Genomic DNA, 18,190 nt, shown 5'->3' with positions numbered 1-18,190 from the left:
ACGACCATCATTGGCACCAAGGCAGAAGCGACTCTCATCGCTGAAGACGACACGTCTCCATTCGTCCCTCCATTCACGCCTGTCGCGACACCACTGGAGGCGGGCTGCACGATGTTGGGGCGTGAGCGGAAGACGGCCTAACGGTGTGCGGGACCGTAGCCCAGCTTCATGGAGACGGTTGCGAATGGTCCTCGCCGATACCCCAGGAGCAACAGTGTCCCTAATTTGCTGGGAAGTGGCGGTGCGGTCCCCTACGGCACTGCGTAGGATCCTACGGTCTTGGCGTGCATCCGTGCGTCGCTGCGGTCCGGTCCCAGGTCGACGGGCACGTGCACCTTCCGCCGACCACTGGCGACAACATCGATGTGCTGTGGAGACCTCACGCCGCACGTGTTGAGCAATTCGGCGGTACGTCCACCCGGCCTCCCGCATGCCCACTATACGCCCTCGCTCAAAGTCCGTCAACTGCACATACGGTTCACGTCCACGCTGTCGCGGCATGCTACCAGTGTTAAAGACTGCGATGGAGCTCCGTATGCCACGGCAAACTGGCCGACACTGACGGCGGCGGTGCACAAATGCTGCGCAGCTAGCGCCATTCGACGGCCAACACCGCGGTTCCTGGTGTGTCCGCTGTGCCGTGCGTGTGATCATTGCTTGTACAGCCCTCTCGCAGTGTCCGGAGCAAGTATGGTGGGTCTGACACACCGGTGTCAATGTGTTCTTTTTTCCATTTCCAGGAGTGTATATCGTAAGCCTGTCCCTTCTTCTAATCCGTGTCATCCATATGTTTCCTTCCTCGCATTCTCTGGGGAAGAGTTCCTCAATTCTCGCCTTATAATTCCACATAAAATTCTTTAAAAGTTTCTTCACTTTTTACTCATTAGAAATATTTGGAGAAATATTGTGACTGTAACAACAATGGGTTTGTTTTATTGAAATAAATGGTTTACTGCTGTCAGTCACGTTTTTCTTTTATTTATTCCTTGCAAGAGAAGCGTTTCAGAAATAGTTCCCAGTTTCAAGCACGTTTTTCGTATATTAAGCCATTTATGCGTGATGTTTAGATGTCAGATTTGTTGGACTTTTCTGTCGTCTTTAATGTGATACAAAAAAGCGTGCAATTCTGTAATTAATGATGTATCTTTACGTATAATTAATGGGGTATTTGTAAAGAGCCTTTTACTTAGAGCTTTCTTGTAGTTCTCTTATATAGCAACTTACACAATTTATAGTGCAAATGTACGTCGAAATCAGAAACGTACTATAAATATAATACGCATAATAAAGAGTCACAAATATATTCTACATATACTCAACTAATATAATGATAGACACAGATTATGTATACTATTCTTTAGTGCAGACTGCAAAGAGAATGTACATAGAAAGGTCGTGGCACGTTATGGTGGTGTCACGCTGTACTATTATTCACCATATTTTCGGAAGTCATTGTAGTCCAGTGACTAAGATGAGAAAATACCACGGCGTGGAACAGGCGTTCGCCTGAAATCGGGAGTCTTTCACTTGACATCCACAGTTCGCTGTGTTGTGTGGCCCGTGACTTGATCGCCAAATTCATGAAAGTATTGTTAAGGATTTGTTCGCAGCTAAATATATGTGGCAAGCAAGACTATAAATATGATTGCTGATCGTTTCATTCGCAGCAATTTAAGCTATGGTCTTAGGTTCCTGCTTAGCCACACCCTTGGAAATCGCTGCATATTCGGAAAAAACCGTCAAATATTTGTTACAAGAAAGAATACAAAGGACATTTCTGGTTGTTTAGTCACAATAGTTTCACCTTCCGTTTTTCAATCGACTGAAGTCACGAAATCTAAAACACTCATTCTGGATAAAGCATGCTCTTATATGTAACTAACATCGAATATTGCAGAACATCCTTCGTTTACATGAATAAGAAAGTCCCAGAATGTGTCACAAGTGGGAATATGGAAAAAAAAGAGCACGTGCCAGGACGTAAACATACTTCCTCCGATTCCGTAACAGCATCCCCACCGCGATCGTATATAATATCCAACATTATAATCGTTCATCTTAAAGTCTCCTAAGTACTTTTACAGTTGATGTATCTTTAAGTGAGTTTTCATTCTAGAAAACCGTGATATGTATGTGATATATCTTCCATGCGCCGTTACGGTGAAAGGGCATACTGTCATTACACGGAAGTCATAACACGGAACCACGAAATACGATGAAACCTCTCAAAAGTAGAGAACGAGGGAAGACCGATTTACGATTTCAGCCTAATGCCTGCTGAAACCCGTTCTGGCTGCTTCATTTTAGTCACTCATCATTCTGTGGCTGTTTTGAAAGCGAGATATAAGAGTGCGTGCAATATTACTGTTTGTCCGCCATCTGCGCAGACGGCAGCGGACAATGGCAGTGTGGAGGCTCATTTGCGGGCGGGACTGTGTAGTAAGATATTAGCGTAGTTGTAGAACTGATGCCCGCATCTCGTGGTCGTGCGGTAGCGTTCTCGCTTCCCACGCCCGGGTTCCCGGGTTCGATTCCCGGCGGGGTCAGGGATTTTCTCTGCCTCGTGATGGCTGGGTGTTGTGTGCTGTCCTTAGGTTAGTTAGGTTTAAGTAGTTCTAAGTTCTAGGGGACTGATGACCGTAGCAGTTAAGCCCCATAGTGCTCAGAGCCATTTGAACCATTTTTTTTTGTAGAACTGCAGCCTACACACAAACAAACATCGCGTGTAACTTGCAAGCTACAGCTACCGAGTCTGCAAACGACCAGTTAATAATTGTGCCAGTACGACCAACAAATCGAGAAGTCGATTTTATTTTTAAAAAAATGGTTCAAATGGCTCTGAGCTCTATGGGACTCAACTGCTGAGGTCATTAGTCCCCTAGAACTTAGAACTAGTTAAACCTAACTAACCTAAGGACATCACAAACATCCATGCCCGAGGCAGGATTCGAACCTGCGACCGTAGCGGTCTTGCGGTTCCAGACTGCAGCGCCTTTAACCACACGGCCACTTCGGCCGGCTTTTTATTTTTAACGACGCAGTGGGTACAGAAATATGCTGAGAGTGCAACGACGAGAACGATTTATTTTCACAGATTTTGTACACCTTTTTTTCTCTTTCTTTTTGTTGTGATGTTAAAGTTAACGTCTTTTCCCTAAACACTGCAAGGTTTACACAATTTCACCCCAGCTGCAATTCAACAGAATCCCGAAAATGTTGAAAATAAGGTAAAAAGCTTTTGGGAAGCTAATTCTCACTATAAAAATAAAAGTATGATTCCTTCACCTACGTTGTTGCAAATCCATACTAATTCTTATTTCACCAGCTATCGATGCTTCTAAAACAATTGCATTATTTCATGTGTAAGTATTTCGCTGTAGATAAAAATGTTTTGCATTTTAGCTATATGGAAAAACATTCTCCACTTTGCATGCTGTCATTTGCCAAAAATTCGTTTTGGTGTCAAAATGTTCAAATGTGTGTGAATTCCTAAGACACCAAACTGCTAAGGTCAACGGTTGGTTGGTTGGTTGGTTTGGGGAAGGAGACCAGACAGCGTGGTCATCGGTCTCATCGGATTAGGGAAGGATTGGGAAGGAAGTCGGCCGTGCCCTTTCAGAGGAACCATCCCGGCATTTGCCTGGAGTGATTTAGGGAAATCACGGAAAACCTAAATCAGGATGGCCGGACGCGGGATTGAACCGTCGTCCTCCCGAATGCGAGTCCAGTGTCTAACCACTGCGCCACCCCGCTCGGTCTAAGGTCAACGGTCCCTAGTCTTACACACTACTTAAACTAAAACTAACTTATGCTAAGAACAACATCCATACCCATGCCCGAGGGAGGACTCAGACTTCCGGCGGGAGGGGCCGCGCAGTCCGTGACATGGTGCCCTAAACCACGCGGCCACTCCGCGTTTTGGTGTCTCAAACTGCTGGTGAGACATGAGGTATATTACGAATATTTCACTTGCACGCTATCGTTAACACACATCATCGGAGGTGCGCGCACTACATACATAGATCTCGTCACCAATTTAAAGAAAAATTCAATATATCATCTCCATTTTTAACTCAATCTTAAACGGTCTAACATGCACCAAACTCAGATTCATAACGACCAAATTTGTCATTGCAAAGTATTCGAAATTTGCACAGTACCTTGCTTATCACAATAACGATAACCGTTAACGAAATCGTTTCAGTAATGTTGCAGTGCAGCCGGCGTGCGGACACCTCCCTCCCCGCACTCTAGCCGAGGCCGGCAGAGAACTAATCGACATACCGGACAAAGCACGCAACTCACAAGGCGACAGGCAACTGAGGTGATTGCCCCTTTGGAACAGAGGGGTGAACTCGCCTGTTACTCAAAATGAGAATGCGTTTCTGTGCACGGGCCATGTTTCTCAGGATTTCGAACATCTATCAAAAGTTGACATTTTCGAACGCTCTTTTCAGTCTACGAATCCCATGAACGTGTCTTACCTTTTCTTGAGTCTTGCTTACATTGTCAAGCGCAACGTCAGGATTGCCTTTCTGGTACCTTCACCTTTCCTAAAGCCAAACAGATTGACATCCCCTAAAACACCCAAAATTTTCTTCTGTATATTATACTTGTCAGCAACTTGGATGCATGACCTGTTCAGCTGATTGTGCGATAATCTTCGCACTTGTCAGTCCTTTCAGTCTTCGTGTGGATGATATTTTTCCGAACGTCAGATGGCATATCGAAGACTCATACACTCCACATGTTGTTGTGGTCTTCAGTCCATCCGGCCGGAGTGGCCGAGCGGTTCTAGACGCTACAGTCTGGAACCGCGCGACCGCTACGATCGCAGGTTCGAATCCTGCCTCGGGCATGGATGTGTGTGATGTCCTTAGGTTAGTTGGGTTTAAGTAGTTCTAAGTTCTAGGGGACTGATGACCTCAGAAGCTAAGTCCAATAGTGTTCAGAGCTATTTGAACCATTTTTTCTTCAGTCCAGAGACTGGTTTGATGCATCTCACCATGCTACCCTCTCCGGTGCAAACCTCTTCATCTCCGAGTAACTACTGCAACCTACATCCTTCTGGATCTGCTTGGTGTATTCATCTCTTGCTGTCCCTCTACGGTTTGTAACCTCGACGCTTCCCTCCAATACAAAATTGGTGATCCCATGATGCCTCAGAACGTGTCCTACCAACCGATCCCTACCTTTAGTCAGGTTGTGCAAAAAGCACGCAACTCACAAGGCGACAGGCAACTGAGGTGATTGCCCCTTTGGAACAGAGGGGTGAACTCGCCTAGTACTCAAAACTAGAATGCGTTTCTGTGCACGGGCCGTGTTATCTTGCACAACCTCTACATGTGCGAACTTTCAAGATGACTAATTTCCGAATTTCTTTTCAAAAGTACTTACTTCTATATATCACCATTTTATGAGCTTATTTACGGGTGTTACCGACGGATATGAAAAAATTCACTCTATTACCTTTCATTCGGCACATTGTCATCATACTTTTCGTGATTTTAACCCATAGTTTGTTTACTCTTTGTCCTTTGTACACTATGCTCCAGACTTTTTTTCCATCTGGCATCTCTAAATATTCATTTTGTGTCTTCATGTTTGTGTTGGTATTTTGATGTATGGAAAACAAATTTTTGTGGATCTCAAAGATATGTAAACTTGTGCATGTGGCCGGCCGGAGTGACCGAGGGGTTCTAGGCACTACAGTCCGGAACGGCGCGACCACTACGGTCGCAGGTTCGAATCCTGCTTCGGGCATGGATGTGTGTGATGTCCTTAGGTTAGTTAAGTTTAAGTAGTTCTAAGTTCTAGGGGACTGATGACCACGGATGTTATGTCCCATAGTGCTCAGAGCCATTTGAACCAATTTTTTTGACTGATGACCTCAGACGTTAAGTCCCATAGTGCTGAGAACCATTTGAACCATTTTTGTGCATGTGAGTGTATAATTAATATCTCTGTTGCACTTAGCATTCGTTAAGCATTAATTTCGGTACAAGGATATAATAACATACAGTTGATAATTTGCAAATACTAGTGTAAATTTCTTGTTGTGCAGTGCGTTGAACACACGGGCATTGTGTATTAGCAAGTAGTAATCCAGCAACTGGGAGTGCTCGGGGTGTTGAAGCAGCGCCAGGCAGCTGGTGTGTACACAGCAGGTGGTGGTCAGAGCCCTCCCAGACTGCCCAGACCAGCGCAGGGGGAGCTGAAGTTGGTCGGTGCGCCTGCGGCGATCAATGCCGCTTACGATTTCATGAACTCTGGACGGGCTTAAATGGGAGTGGGCCGGCCCCAGGCGTACTCGCCGCGTTTACGTTTTAAAGAGGGCGCGCTGCCCGCTGGACCGGAGGAACCTAGTTCCAGCTCGCTCTGCCAAGTGGCCCTTTAATCAACTCACTTGCTATTCGCCTCCAGTTTGTACTCACTTGCACCTCTCCGTCTTAACAGGGGTAAAGTGTGTTTCTTCTGCTTATGAACACATCAAAGGTGTTAACTGTGCACAAGAGATATCACGTTGTGGCGTGCTTAGTCGGGCAGAGAGAGAGAGAGAGAGAGAGAGAGAGAGAGAGAGAGAGAGTGTGTGTTTTTCTGAAATGTAATATTTGATCAATTTTATTATATTATTCAGTCGCATCATATTTCGGTTAAAACACATTATTACACCGGGTCAACCACATTTGTGCCATTTTGGTATCTCCAGTCTTTGACGTCTCCACCTCGCTGTAGACTGTTCTAAATCCTCGAGTGACTCATACTTTTTTTTTTTTTGTAACAACCGTGATGTTTCGAACAGAGTCACATATTTTTAAAAATTAGGCACACGTGACGCGATGCATGCCACTCGTGTACGAGGGGAGACGCTGAATTCAAATGCATTAGGGCGTCTTTGTAGATCTTCTAGCGTAATATCCCATCAGCGATAACTGTCGCTGCACTGATAACATCAATAAGCCCCTCATTCGAAGTTTTTTCAACGCAGACTCTATCGCAAGGTCGCTTGTCTGCTAACAGGGGAATCTATTCCACGTCGTCCGTGGTGAACATAAAATTAATGTGGTTATATGAGTGTCTATAGTGTGGAATGATGACTTCAAGCAGGTAGTCCCCGTTCCTAGACGCTCAGTCCGGAACCGCGCAACTGCTACGGTCGCAGGTTCGAATCCTGCCTCGGACATGGATGTGTGTGATGTCCTTAGGTTAGCTAGGTTTAAGTAGTTCTAAGTTCTAGGGGACCGATGACCACAGATGTTAAGTCCCATAGTGCTCAGAGCCATTTGAACCATTTTTAGTCCCCGCTCGGGGCTGACATTAAAGGGCGAACACTTTCATACCGCTAGTCCATGACTTTTGTCACTTCAGTGTGTCTTGTATCGTTTGTTATTCTCCAGTGAAAGCAGAATACTTACTTCTACTAATCGTTATTTAGGCATTTTTAAAGAACAGCGGAAGGCCTAAATAGTACATAAAGAAAATCTCTTGTCACGCTAAAGAGGAAAAACAATCAAGACCTTTATCTCGGTATCGGTCAAGTGGCAGACATCATGCCAAGTGGTGTAAAAATATTTTTATCTAAATATCCTTACCAAATTTTCTCTCGACTCACTTTTCTGGTGGCTAGACGTTCGGGGAGACGTCAATAGTGCTTTCAAAAGACAGCAGCTGCTGTAAAACACAAGACGTAACAAAATGTTGATCAGAGGAATACTGAGAACACTGTGTGGGGCAGTACGTTCACGGCGACTTCTACAGCCGGAAGACAGATTTTATTGTCCTCCTAGATCCCTTCAATATTTTTTAAATTTTAAAATGATCAGTTTCGGTTCACCTGAACGATATTCGATCTGACTGTATCGGCTACACGGTTAACCGATACAACCAGATCCGAAGATGGTTCATTTTAACCACAATTAGTCGTTTTAAAGTAAAAAAAAATGAAAAAAAAACCGGACAAGCGTGAGTTGGACTCGCACTCTGAGGGTTCTGCACAAATTTAATTACGTATATGGATCGTTCATCTATAGGTTTTGATGAGCGAGTTTGCGAGAATAAAAATATGTGGCATAAATGGCAGTCTCTTTTCTTTGTACTGACTTATGAGCTCCAGTGCTTTCACCGCTAAGGGACTGTAGGCCTTAGTATATATCAAATTCCTACTTCATACTTTCTTCTTTCTTTCTTTTGCTTGCGCCTTTGTCCTGCAATGATGCAAGGTCGGCATGGTTAATCGGATTTGGTAGGGTTAATTGAAGGGGTGGCCAGAAGCCCTTCATGCTACCACCCCGTATACCCCCTGGACAGAATTAGTGTACCACAACTGTCTGTGTCTAGTGTAATCCATGGAATACTGTGAATGTGTTCAGATGTCTGCGAGCTGTGTAACTGAGGCGGGACGTGGGGTTCAAATGGCTCTGAGCACTATGGGACTCAACTGCTGAGGTCATTAGTCCCCTATAACTTAGAACTAGTTAAACCTAACTAACCTAAGGACATCACAAACATCCATGCCCGAGGCAGGATTCGAACCTGCGACCGTAGCGGTCTTGCGGTTCCAGACTGCAGCGCCTTTAACCGCACGGCCACTTCGGCCGGCGGGGACGTGGGGACCAGCCCAGTATTCACCTAGTGAGATGTGGAAAACCGCCTAAAAACCACATCCAGGGTGGCTGGCACACTGGCCTCAGTCGTGAAGCTGCCAGGCGGATTCGATATGGGGCCGGCGCGGTTACCCAAGTCCAGGAAGCAGCCCATTAGCGCTCTCGGCTAACCTGGCGGGTCACAAATTCCTACTTCATACCTCTACCCATTGATGAGTAAAATTAGTCTCAACAGACGTCAGTACTTTTTGGTTGCACTGAGTTAGAAGGTTAAATTTTGTTATGCCGCCAAGGACGGTGTACCTCAGTATAATTTCTAACTTGATACCTCTACTCGTTCTTGAGAAAAATGTTTCTTAACAGACGGTCAGTCAGACGAACAACAAATTGGTTCTGCTTTTACCGATTGAGGTAAGAAACCTAAAAATTATTACAGTACTCTAGATGGACAGCAAAATCTGTTTCACAACAAGCGATTGTGGAATTTCTCCGAAGACAGAGTGCCAGTTTCTACAAATTCTACAGCAGTCGGACACTGAGGTGGCAAAGATCATGGATTAGCGATAAGCACATAAACAGGTGGCGGTAGTAACGCGTACACAAAGTATAAAAGGGCAGCGCATTGGCGTAGAAGTCATTTGTAGTCAGATGATTCATGTGAAAAGGTGATTATCGTAACACGACGGCACGTTGGCATGCCGAATAGTAGCTGCAGCTAGAAGCGTGAGACATCCCACTTCGGAAATCGTTAGGAAATTAAGTATTTGAGAGCCGCAGAGCCACGAGTGTGCCGCGAATACAAAATTTTAGGCATTAGCCGCACCACAGACAACGCAGTGGCCGACAGCCATCACTTAACGACCAAGAGCAGCGACGATTTCGTCGAGTTTTGAGTGCTATTAGACCAGCAACGCTGTGTGAAATAACCGCAGAAATCAATGTGAGACGTGGGACAAACGTATCCGTTAGGAGAGTGAGGCAAAATTTGGTGTTAAGGGGCTATGGCAGTAGACGACTGACGCGAGTGCCTTTGCTAACAGCATGACATCGCCTGCAGAGTCTCTCCTGGGCTGGTGACCATATCGGTTGGGCCCTAGAATACCGTGCCGTGGTCCAGATGAGTCCCGATTTCAGACGGTAAGAGCTAATGGTAGCGTTCGAGTGTGGGGCAGACCACATGAAGTCATGGACCCAAGTTGTTCAAATGTTCAAATGAGTGTGAATTCCTAAGGGACCAAACTGCTGAGGTCATCGGTCCCTAGACTTACACACTACATAAATTAACTTATGTTGAGAACAACACACACATACACACACCCATGCCCAAGGGAGGACCCGAACATGTCATTCTCAATGGAGAGAAGTCTTCCGAAGTAAGAGTGATTTCAGGTGTGAGCAGGGGAGTGTCGTAGGACCGTTGCTATTCACAATATACATAAATGACCTCGTGGATGACATCGGAAGTTCACTGAGGCTTTTTGCAGATGATGCTGTGGTATGTCGAGAGGTTGTAACAGTGGAAAATTGTACTGAAATGCAGGAGGATCTGCAACGAATTGACGCATGGTGCAGGGAATGGCAATTGAATCTCAGTGTCGACAAGTGTAATGTGCTGCCAATACATAGAAAGAAGGATCCTTTATCATTTAGCTACAATATAGCAGGTCAGCAACAGGAAGCAGTTAATTCCATTAATTATCTGGGCATAGGCGTTAGGAGTGATTTAAAATGGAATGACCATATAAAATTAATCGTCGGTAAAGCAGATGCCAGATTGAGATTCATTGGAAGAATCCTAGGAAAATGCAGTCCGAAAACAAAGGAAGTAGGTTACAGTACACTTGTTCACCCACTGCTTGAATACTACTCACCGGTTTGGGATCTGTACCAGATAGGGTTGATAGAAGAGAGAAAGAAGATCCAACGGAGAGTAGCGCACTTCGTTACAGATCCATTTAGTAATCGCGAAAGCGTTACGGAGATGATACGAGTAGATAGACCCCAGTGGAAGACTCTGGAAGAGAGACGCTCAGTAGCACGGTACGGGCTTTTGTTGAAGTTTCGAGAACATACTTTCAGCGAGGAGTCAAGCAGTATATTGCTCCCTCCTACGTATATCTCGCGAAGAGACCGTGAGGATAAAATCAGAGAGATTAGAGCCCACACAGAGGCATACCGACAATCCTTCTTTCCACGAACAATACGAGATTGGAATAGAAGGGAGTACCGATATAGGTACTCAAGGTACCCTCCGCCACACACTGTCAGGTGGCTTGCGGAGTATGGTGTAGATCCAGCGGGAGGGGCGGCGCAACCCGTGACATGGCGCCTCAAACCACGACGCCAGTCCGCACGGCACCCAGGTTGTCAATAAGACACTTTGCAAGTTGGTGACGGTTCCATAATGGTGTGAGCTGTGTTCACGTGGAATGGACTGGGGTCCTCGAGACTACTTGCAACCATTCATGGACTTTACCTTCGCAAACAACGCTTGTATTTTAATGGTCGACAGTGCACCATGTCACCGTGGCAGAATTGTTGCTGATTGTTTTCAAGAACATTCTGGACAGTTCGAGCGAATGATTTGGGGACCCGGATCGCCCGACGTGAATGTAAGAAAATCGAGAGGTCAGTTCGTGTACAAAATCCTGCACCCGCAGAACTTTCGCAATTCTGGATGGCCACAGAGACAGCATGGCTCTATATTTCTGCAGGGGACGACCAACGAGGTGTTGAGTCCATACCACGTCGAGCTGCTGCACTACGCCTGGCAGAAGGTCAGACACGATTTTGGGAGGTATCCCGTGACTTATGTCAGGACGTATTTCAATATTCATATTATACAGCGCAGGAAATGACATAACCAATGCAGAGTAGCTACCAGTCCTTTATCTGGTGTCTTTTGCGACTGAAAGTCGAAATATTGGTTGGTGCAGTTTCCACATCGAGGAGAACGTTAAGCTCCTTAGTGCGCTGTATGGAAGTGGAAGAAAAACAGCGACGGTGACCGAGAAGGGCATATCGCCTCGGGAGGAAAAATCAGCCCGGGTGTTTTTTACTTTTCACAACGTGTCCATCAGCGGATTAGGTGGGGCCTGTGCCACTGCCGGGTGTTCTGTGGGGGCTGCGCGCGTCACTGAAGCGGGGGATGCAGCCAGCCTTTGCTGAAAGCCGTGCAGCGCCGCGCCCCACGTCTGCATTCGCCGCAAACCGACGTCTGAAAAGCGGCGCCAGAGAGTGGCGAGAGACTGAGGAGTACTCAGACCTGCAGAGCACCTAGACAATGTAGTGACGGGAATATCATGTTCTCGAGTGAAATGGGGCTCTTGTAATTCCACTCTTGGTGCTGTGCATTTGCTTGACCATCTGTGCACAGAGCAGTAGCCACAGAACACGGTACAAAAACTGGAAACGACAATATACCATATTAGCGGCCTATCAGTGAACTTCGAATGCTGGAAGATATGATGCGAAAATCCGTATTCTTCGTATAATTATACGCTACTGGCCATTAAAATTGCTACACCAAGAAGAAATGCAGATGATAAACGGGTATTCATTGGACAAATATATTATACTAGAACTGAGATGTGATTACATTTTCACGCAATTTGGGTGCATAGATCCTGAGAAATCAGTACCCGGAACAACCACCTCTGGCCGTAATAGCGGCCTTGATACGCCTGGGCATTGAGTCAAACAGAACTTGGATGGCGTGTACAGGTACAGCTGCCCATGCAGCTTCAACACGATACCACAGTTCATCAAGAGTATTGTGGCGTATTGTGACGAGCCAGTTGCTCGGCCACCATTGACCAGACGTTTTCAATTGGTGAGAGATCTGGAGAATGCGCTGGCCAGGACAGCAGTTGAACATCTTCTGTATCCAGAAAGGCCCGTACAGGACCTGTAACATGCGGTCGTGCATTATCCTGCTGAAATGGAGGGTTTCGCAGGGATCGAATGAAGGGTAGAGCCACGGGTCGTAACACATCTGAAATGTAACGCCCACTGTTCAAAGTACCGTCAATGTGAACAAGAGGTGACCGAGACGTATAACCAATGGCACCCCATACCATCACGCCAGGTGATACGCCAGTGTGGCGATGACGAACACACGCTTCCAATGTGCGTTCACCGCGATGTCGCCAAACACAGATGCGACCATTCGTGCACCCAGGTTCGCCGTTGAGTACACCATCGCAGGCGCTCCTGTATGTGATGCAGCGTCAAGGGTAACCGCAGCCATGGTCTCCGAGCTGATAGTCCATGCTGCTGCAAACGCCGTCGAACTGTTCGTGCAGATGGTTGTTGTCTTGCAAACGTCCCCATTTGTTGACTCAGGCATCGAGACGTGGCTGCACTATCCGTTCAAGCCATGCGGATTAGATGCCTGTCATCTCGACTGCTAGTGATAACAGGCCGTTGGGATCCAGCACGGCTTTCCGTATTGCCCTCCTGAGCCCACCGATTCCATTTTCTGCTAACAGTCATTGGATATCGACCAACGCGAGCAGCAATGTCGCGATGCGATAAACCGCAATCGCGATAAGCCTTTATCAAAGTCGGAAACGTGACGGTACGCATTTCTGCTCCTTACACGAGGCATCACAACAACGTTTCACCAGGCAACGCCGGTCAACTGCTGTTTGTGTATGAGAAATCGGTTGGAAACTTTCCTCATGTCAGCACATTATAGGTGTCGCCACCGGCACCAATCTTGTGTGAATACTCTGAAAAGCTAATCATTTGCATACCACAGCATCTTCTTCCTGTCAGTTAAATTTCGCGTGTAGCACGTCATCTTCGTGGTGTAGCAATTTTAATGGCCAGTAGTGTAATAACGGAAGTTGTCATGAAATCACAGCCGACGTCCATTGCTCCAAACATTAGCTTCTGGTGGAAGAGTTTTGATCAAAAATGCCAACTTACGTCATTTAATAATGCACTAATCTTTCTGATTATAGGCTAAAGTATAAATGAATCGTCTTTAATTCACAAGTGGATTTATTCAAGCGATATTTGCTTTTATATTCTTGTTGCGCTGTTTACTTTGACTGTACCGGTTTTGTTAGGCCGGTGCATAAGTTCGTAGCGTTTTTGTTCTTCACGTTAGCAATCCGGTTACTATGGGTTTATTTATCGATTGTCATTGTTTATTTGTAGTTCGCAGTTGCTATTTGAGTTTACATATTATCATTTTGTCATTTGGAGATAGTGAGTGGAGCTGTGGACACTAGAAAATAGAGTGTCAAGTGGAAAAATCTGAACATTTCCGAATCATTCTTCTGTTTGTGTTCAAAAGTGGGGTGACAGCAACCGACAATGATCCAAGTCGGTACACTCAATAACTGGCAAATGTTATGAACTGTGATCATTCCAACACTGGACAACATTTGCATACAATGGCCAAGGTTCAAAAATCGGGTTTATTGGTACCGCATGGTCTATGACAAAATCACAGAAATGAGTGGATGGCCATACGGGCACCTATGCCTGCTCGTCATTAACTGGCTCGTGAACGACACCTATCATCCAAACCCTGTACCATTACTGGTGACGAGAAATGGTGAATTTATGCTTATATAAGGAAAAAATGAGTCCAAAAAAACGGCTCTGAGCACTATGGGACTTAACAAAAATGGTTCAAATGGCTCTGAGCACTATGGGACTTAACATCTATGGTCATCAGTCCCCTAGAACTTAGAACTACTTAAACCTAACTAACCTAAGGACAACACACACATCCATGCCCGAGGCAGAATTCGAATCTGCGACCGTAGCAGTCACGCGGTTTCGGACTGAAGCGCCTAGAACCGCACGGCCACCGCGGCCACCAGGTAGTCCAAATAAAGCAGCAACGCCCCTTACAAAGACCTGCGCGCATCCACAAAATATCACGTTATGCATGCGATATACCAGTCACGGTGTGGGGTATTACGAATTACTTCCCCGAGGTGTAACAATCACTGCTGACATTTGCTGTCAACAACTGAGACATCTTGCAGACGCGATCCAAGAACAACGACCAGGAAGTCTACGTGAAATGACGCTAATCCACCCTAGCGTACGCCTACATTCTGCTAGACTCATAAAAAACACTATACAGGAGTTGGGTTGGGCACTCAATGCGCACCCACTTTTTTCACCCATTTTGTGCCCTCATATTTTCCCCTTCTCTCTGTCGAACAGCTTTCAAGGAACTTCCTTTCCGGATGAAAATGAGCTCCGAGCATGGCGCGACGAGTTCTTCGCCTCAAAACCACGTGATTTCTGCAGTCGCGGAATCGAAAAGTTATCCCAGTATTGGCATATTGTTGTAAATAGTGGAGGAGAATATGTTAACGATGTTTAAAGTCTCTGTTATGTGCATCTGTTGTATTTATTAAACTTACTAAACTCTCTACGAACTTATGTACCAACCTAATATTTCTGTCATTTGACTTAAGATTTTCTGTCAGTGGAACTCTAAAATCTCTCCGGGCGAGCGCTATCAGAAGGAAAGGCTGGAAACCGACCGAACATACCAAAATATGTTCTCAGCATATTCGCGAGAGGATAGAGACTGAACATCAGTTTCATCAGTCCGCATTAAGAAAAATTCTGAACCACGAAAGCAGCATTTTCACATCACATATGTCTCTTCTTACTTATTCAGAAGTACTACAAAAAGAAAGTTACATTAACTAGGCAAAATGTATTGTATTAATGAATCAAATGTGCTTTTAAGACCGGAAAAATTGCTAAAAATGCCTTCCTGACGCTGTATTTTCCGAATCACTGTAACATTTTTCTATTTAAAGTAACTGTTAAGTGCACATGACGGGCATGAAGAACAAGAAGCAATCGTAAACAGTAATTTGCCAATGTTTTCAGGCATCTAACATGGCGGCACCGGCTTCACAGCAATGAACAACTCTACACTGAGGTGACATAAGACATGGGATGCCTCCTAATATCGTGTCGGATCTCCTTTTGCCCGGGATAATGCAGGATCTCGAAGTGTTGCTAGTGCAGGATTTCGTGTACGAACTGACCTCTCGATTACGGTCCGTAAGTGTTCAATCATGTAGGGCGATCTGGGTCGTCAAATCATTCGTTCGAACTGTTCAGAACGTTCTTCAAGCAAATCGCCACCAGTTTTCGCCGAGCGACATGACGTCCTTGTTTGAAAACAGTAAGTCCGTGAATGACCGCAAATGGTCTCCAGGTAGCCGAACATAACAATTTACAATCAATGATCGTTTCAGTCAGACTAGAGGACCCAGTCCATTCCATGTAAACACAGCCCACACCATTATGGAGCCACCACTAGCTTCCGCAGTGCCTTGTTGACAACTTGGATCCATGGTTTTGTGGCGTCTGCGCCACACTGGAACCCTAACATCAGCTGTTACTAACTGAAATGGGGACTCATTTGACCAAACCACGGTTTTTCAGTCGTCTAGGGTCCAACACCCTTCGGTCTAAGAGTAGCTTCTTTCGTTAGTAATCAAAACGTCCTCAGTCGAGGGTTCGAACCCCGCCACCGTTTAAATTTTGAATAAAACTCAGCATTGGCGGCCGAAGACATTATGCATAAGAAGTCACCCTCATTCTTCCAACAGTCTTGTCAAAGAGGGTGTACAGAGGTTCAGGGCACTCTCTTGATGCTACTAAAGGCGAAAGAATCAGCAATGATCAACGGCTTGAGGGTGCACAAGGCAATGGAAACCACTGTATTAAAGACACATAATGTATATCCAAAGGACTTGAGGCCTAAACTTGAAAAAACATCTGGATGATCTCTCCATTGGCAAAAGATTCCTGAATAATCCCCCATTCGGATCTCCAGGTGGGGACTGCCAAGGGGGAGGTGACGATGAGAAACAGATTCAATAACCAACGAAAGGATAACGTTCTACGAGTAGGGGCTTGGAATGTCAGAAGCTCGAACGTGGTAGGGAAACTAGAAAATCTGAAAAGGGAAATGCAAAGGCTCAATCTAAATATAGTGGTGGTCAGTGAAGCGGAAATAAGACAAGAATTCCTGGTCATATGAGTATTGGGTAATATCAACAGCAGCTGAAAATGGTACAACGGCAGTAGGATTCGTGATGAACAGGAATATAGGGCAGAGTGTGTGTCACTGTGAACAGTTCGGTGATAGGGCTGTCTCATCAGAATCAACAGCAAATCAACACCGACACAATAGTTGAGGTATACACGCTGACGTCGAAACCTTAAGACGAAGAGATAGAGACAGTATTTGAGGATATAGAATGGGTAATTCAACACGTAAAGGGAGATGAAAATATAATAGTCATGGGGGACTGAAATGAGGTTGCAGGGGAAGGAGCTGAAGAAACGGTTACCGTAGAATATGGGCTTGGTACTAGGAATGAGATCGGAAAAGCACTAATTGAGTTCTGTAATAAATTTCAGCTAGTAACAGGAAATATTCTGTTCGAGAATCACAGAAGCGAAAGGTCCGGGAATACGGGAAGTTTTCAGTTAGATTACATCATGGTCAGACTGAGATATCGAAATCAGATATTAGATAGTAAGGTGCAGACATAGATTCAGATCATACTGTAGCAGTGATGAAGAATGGGCTGAAGTTTAAGAGATTAGTCAGGAAAGATACACTTGAAGTTCGATGAACCCTCTGCCAGGCGCTAAAACGTGATTTGCAGAGTATCCATGTAGATGTAGATGGAGATGTAGAGGACTTCACTTCGACAGCGGTGAAGCGATGCAAACAAAGATGAGGTTGCGGCTCGGTCTACAGTACCGGTACCAAGAAACTTATTTCTCGTTGGGAGAAATGTGCTCGTCAGCAGGATGACTATGTTCAGAAATAAATACTTAAACATGATGAATAAATATGTAGAATGCAAAAGAAGTTATTTTATTTAAAAAGTTTTAAGGATTTTCACATAAAGAACTGAGAGGCATTGCTTTTCAGTACTCCCTCTCGTTATTCCCGTATGTCTACGTGTGTGCCCGCGCGCACGTGTGTGTGTGTGTGTGTCTTCAAGGTTTTTATAGAAACATTTTATTTAAATACTTCTTGACTTTTTATGGCTTTTAACTAGACTCATCTCTTAAGACAGTTTTGTACAACATTAGGACCTGGTAGTCGTGCGTCCTAATATCATATTTGTTACGGGGAGGGGAATGGGAGAGGACGGCTGCGGACAACAGTCTTCTGACTGACTTGATGCGACCCGTCAAGACCTCCTCTCGTGTGCCAATAATCTCTTCATCTTATGATAGCACTTACGCTCGAAGTCCTCAATACTTGTCTGGGTATATTCCAATCTTTGCTTTCCGCTACAGTTTTTTACCCTCTGCAGCTCCGTCTAGAACCATAGAAGTTATTCCCCGATATCTTAATACATGATCTACCGTCATGTTGCTTCCCCTTGTTTTTAATACACTCCGGGAAATTGAAATAAGAACACCGTGAATTCATTGTCCCAGGAAGGGGAAACTTTATTGACACATTCCTGGGGTCAGATACATCACATGATCACACTGACAGAACCACAGGCACATAGACACAGGCAACAGAGCATGCACAATGTCGGCACTAGTACAGTGTA

At 45.3% G+C, this 18,190-nt stretch overlaps 1 long non-coding RNA gene across 1 annotated transcript in view; it reads left to right on the top strand.

The window, feature by feature from the left end:
* LOC124612309 overlaps positions 1–18,190 on the top strand; it is a 315,920-nt gene that overhangs the window by 58,997 nt on the left and 238,733 nt on the right. The gene's annotated exons all lie outside the window — the stretch shown is intronic.

The sequence above is a fragment of the Schistocerca americana genome, chromosome 1 (genome assembly GCF_021461395.2).
Source record: "Schistocerca americana isolate TAMUIC-IGC-003095 chromosome 1, iqSchAmer2.1, whole genome shotgun sequence".
Taxonomy (NCBI): domain Eukaryota; kingdom Metazoa; phylum Arthropoda; class Insecta; order Orthoptera; family Acrididae; genus Schistocerca; species Schistocerca americana.
The sequence above is the reverse complement of the archived record's forward strand: the minus strand, read 5'-3'. Positions and strand labels throughout refer to the sequence as shown.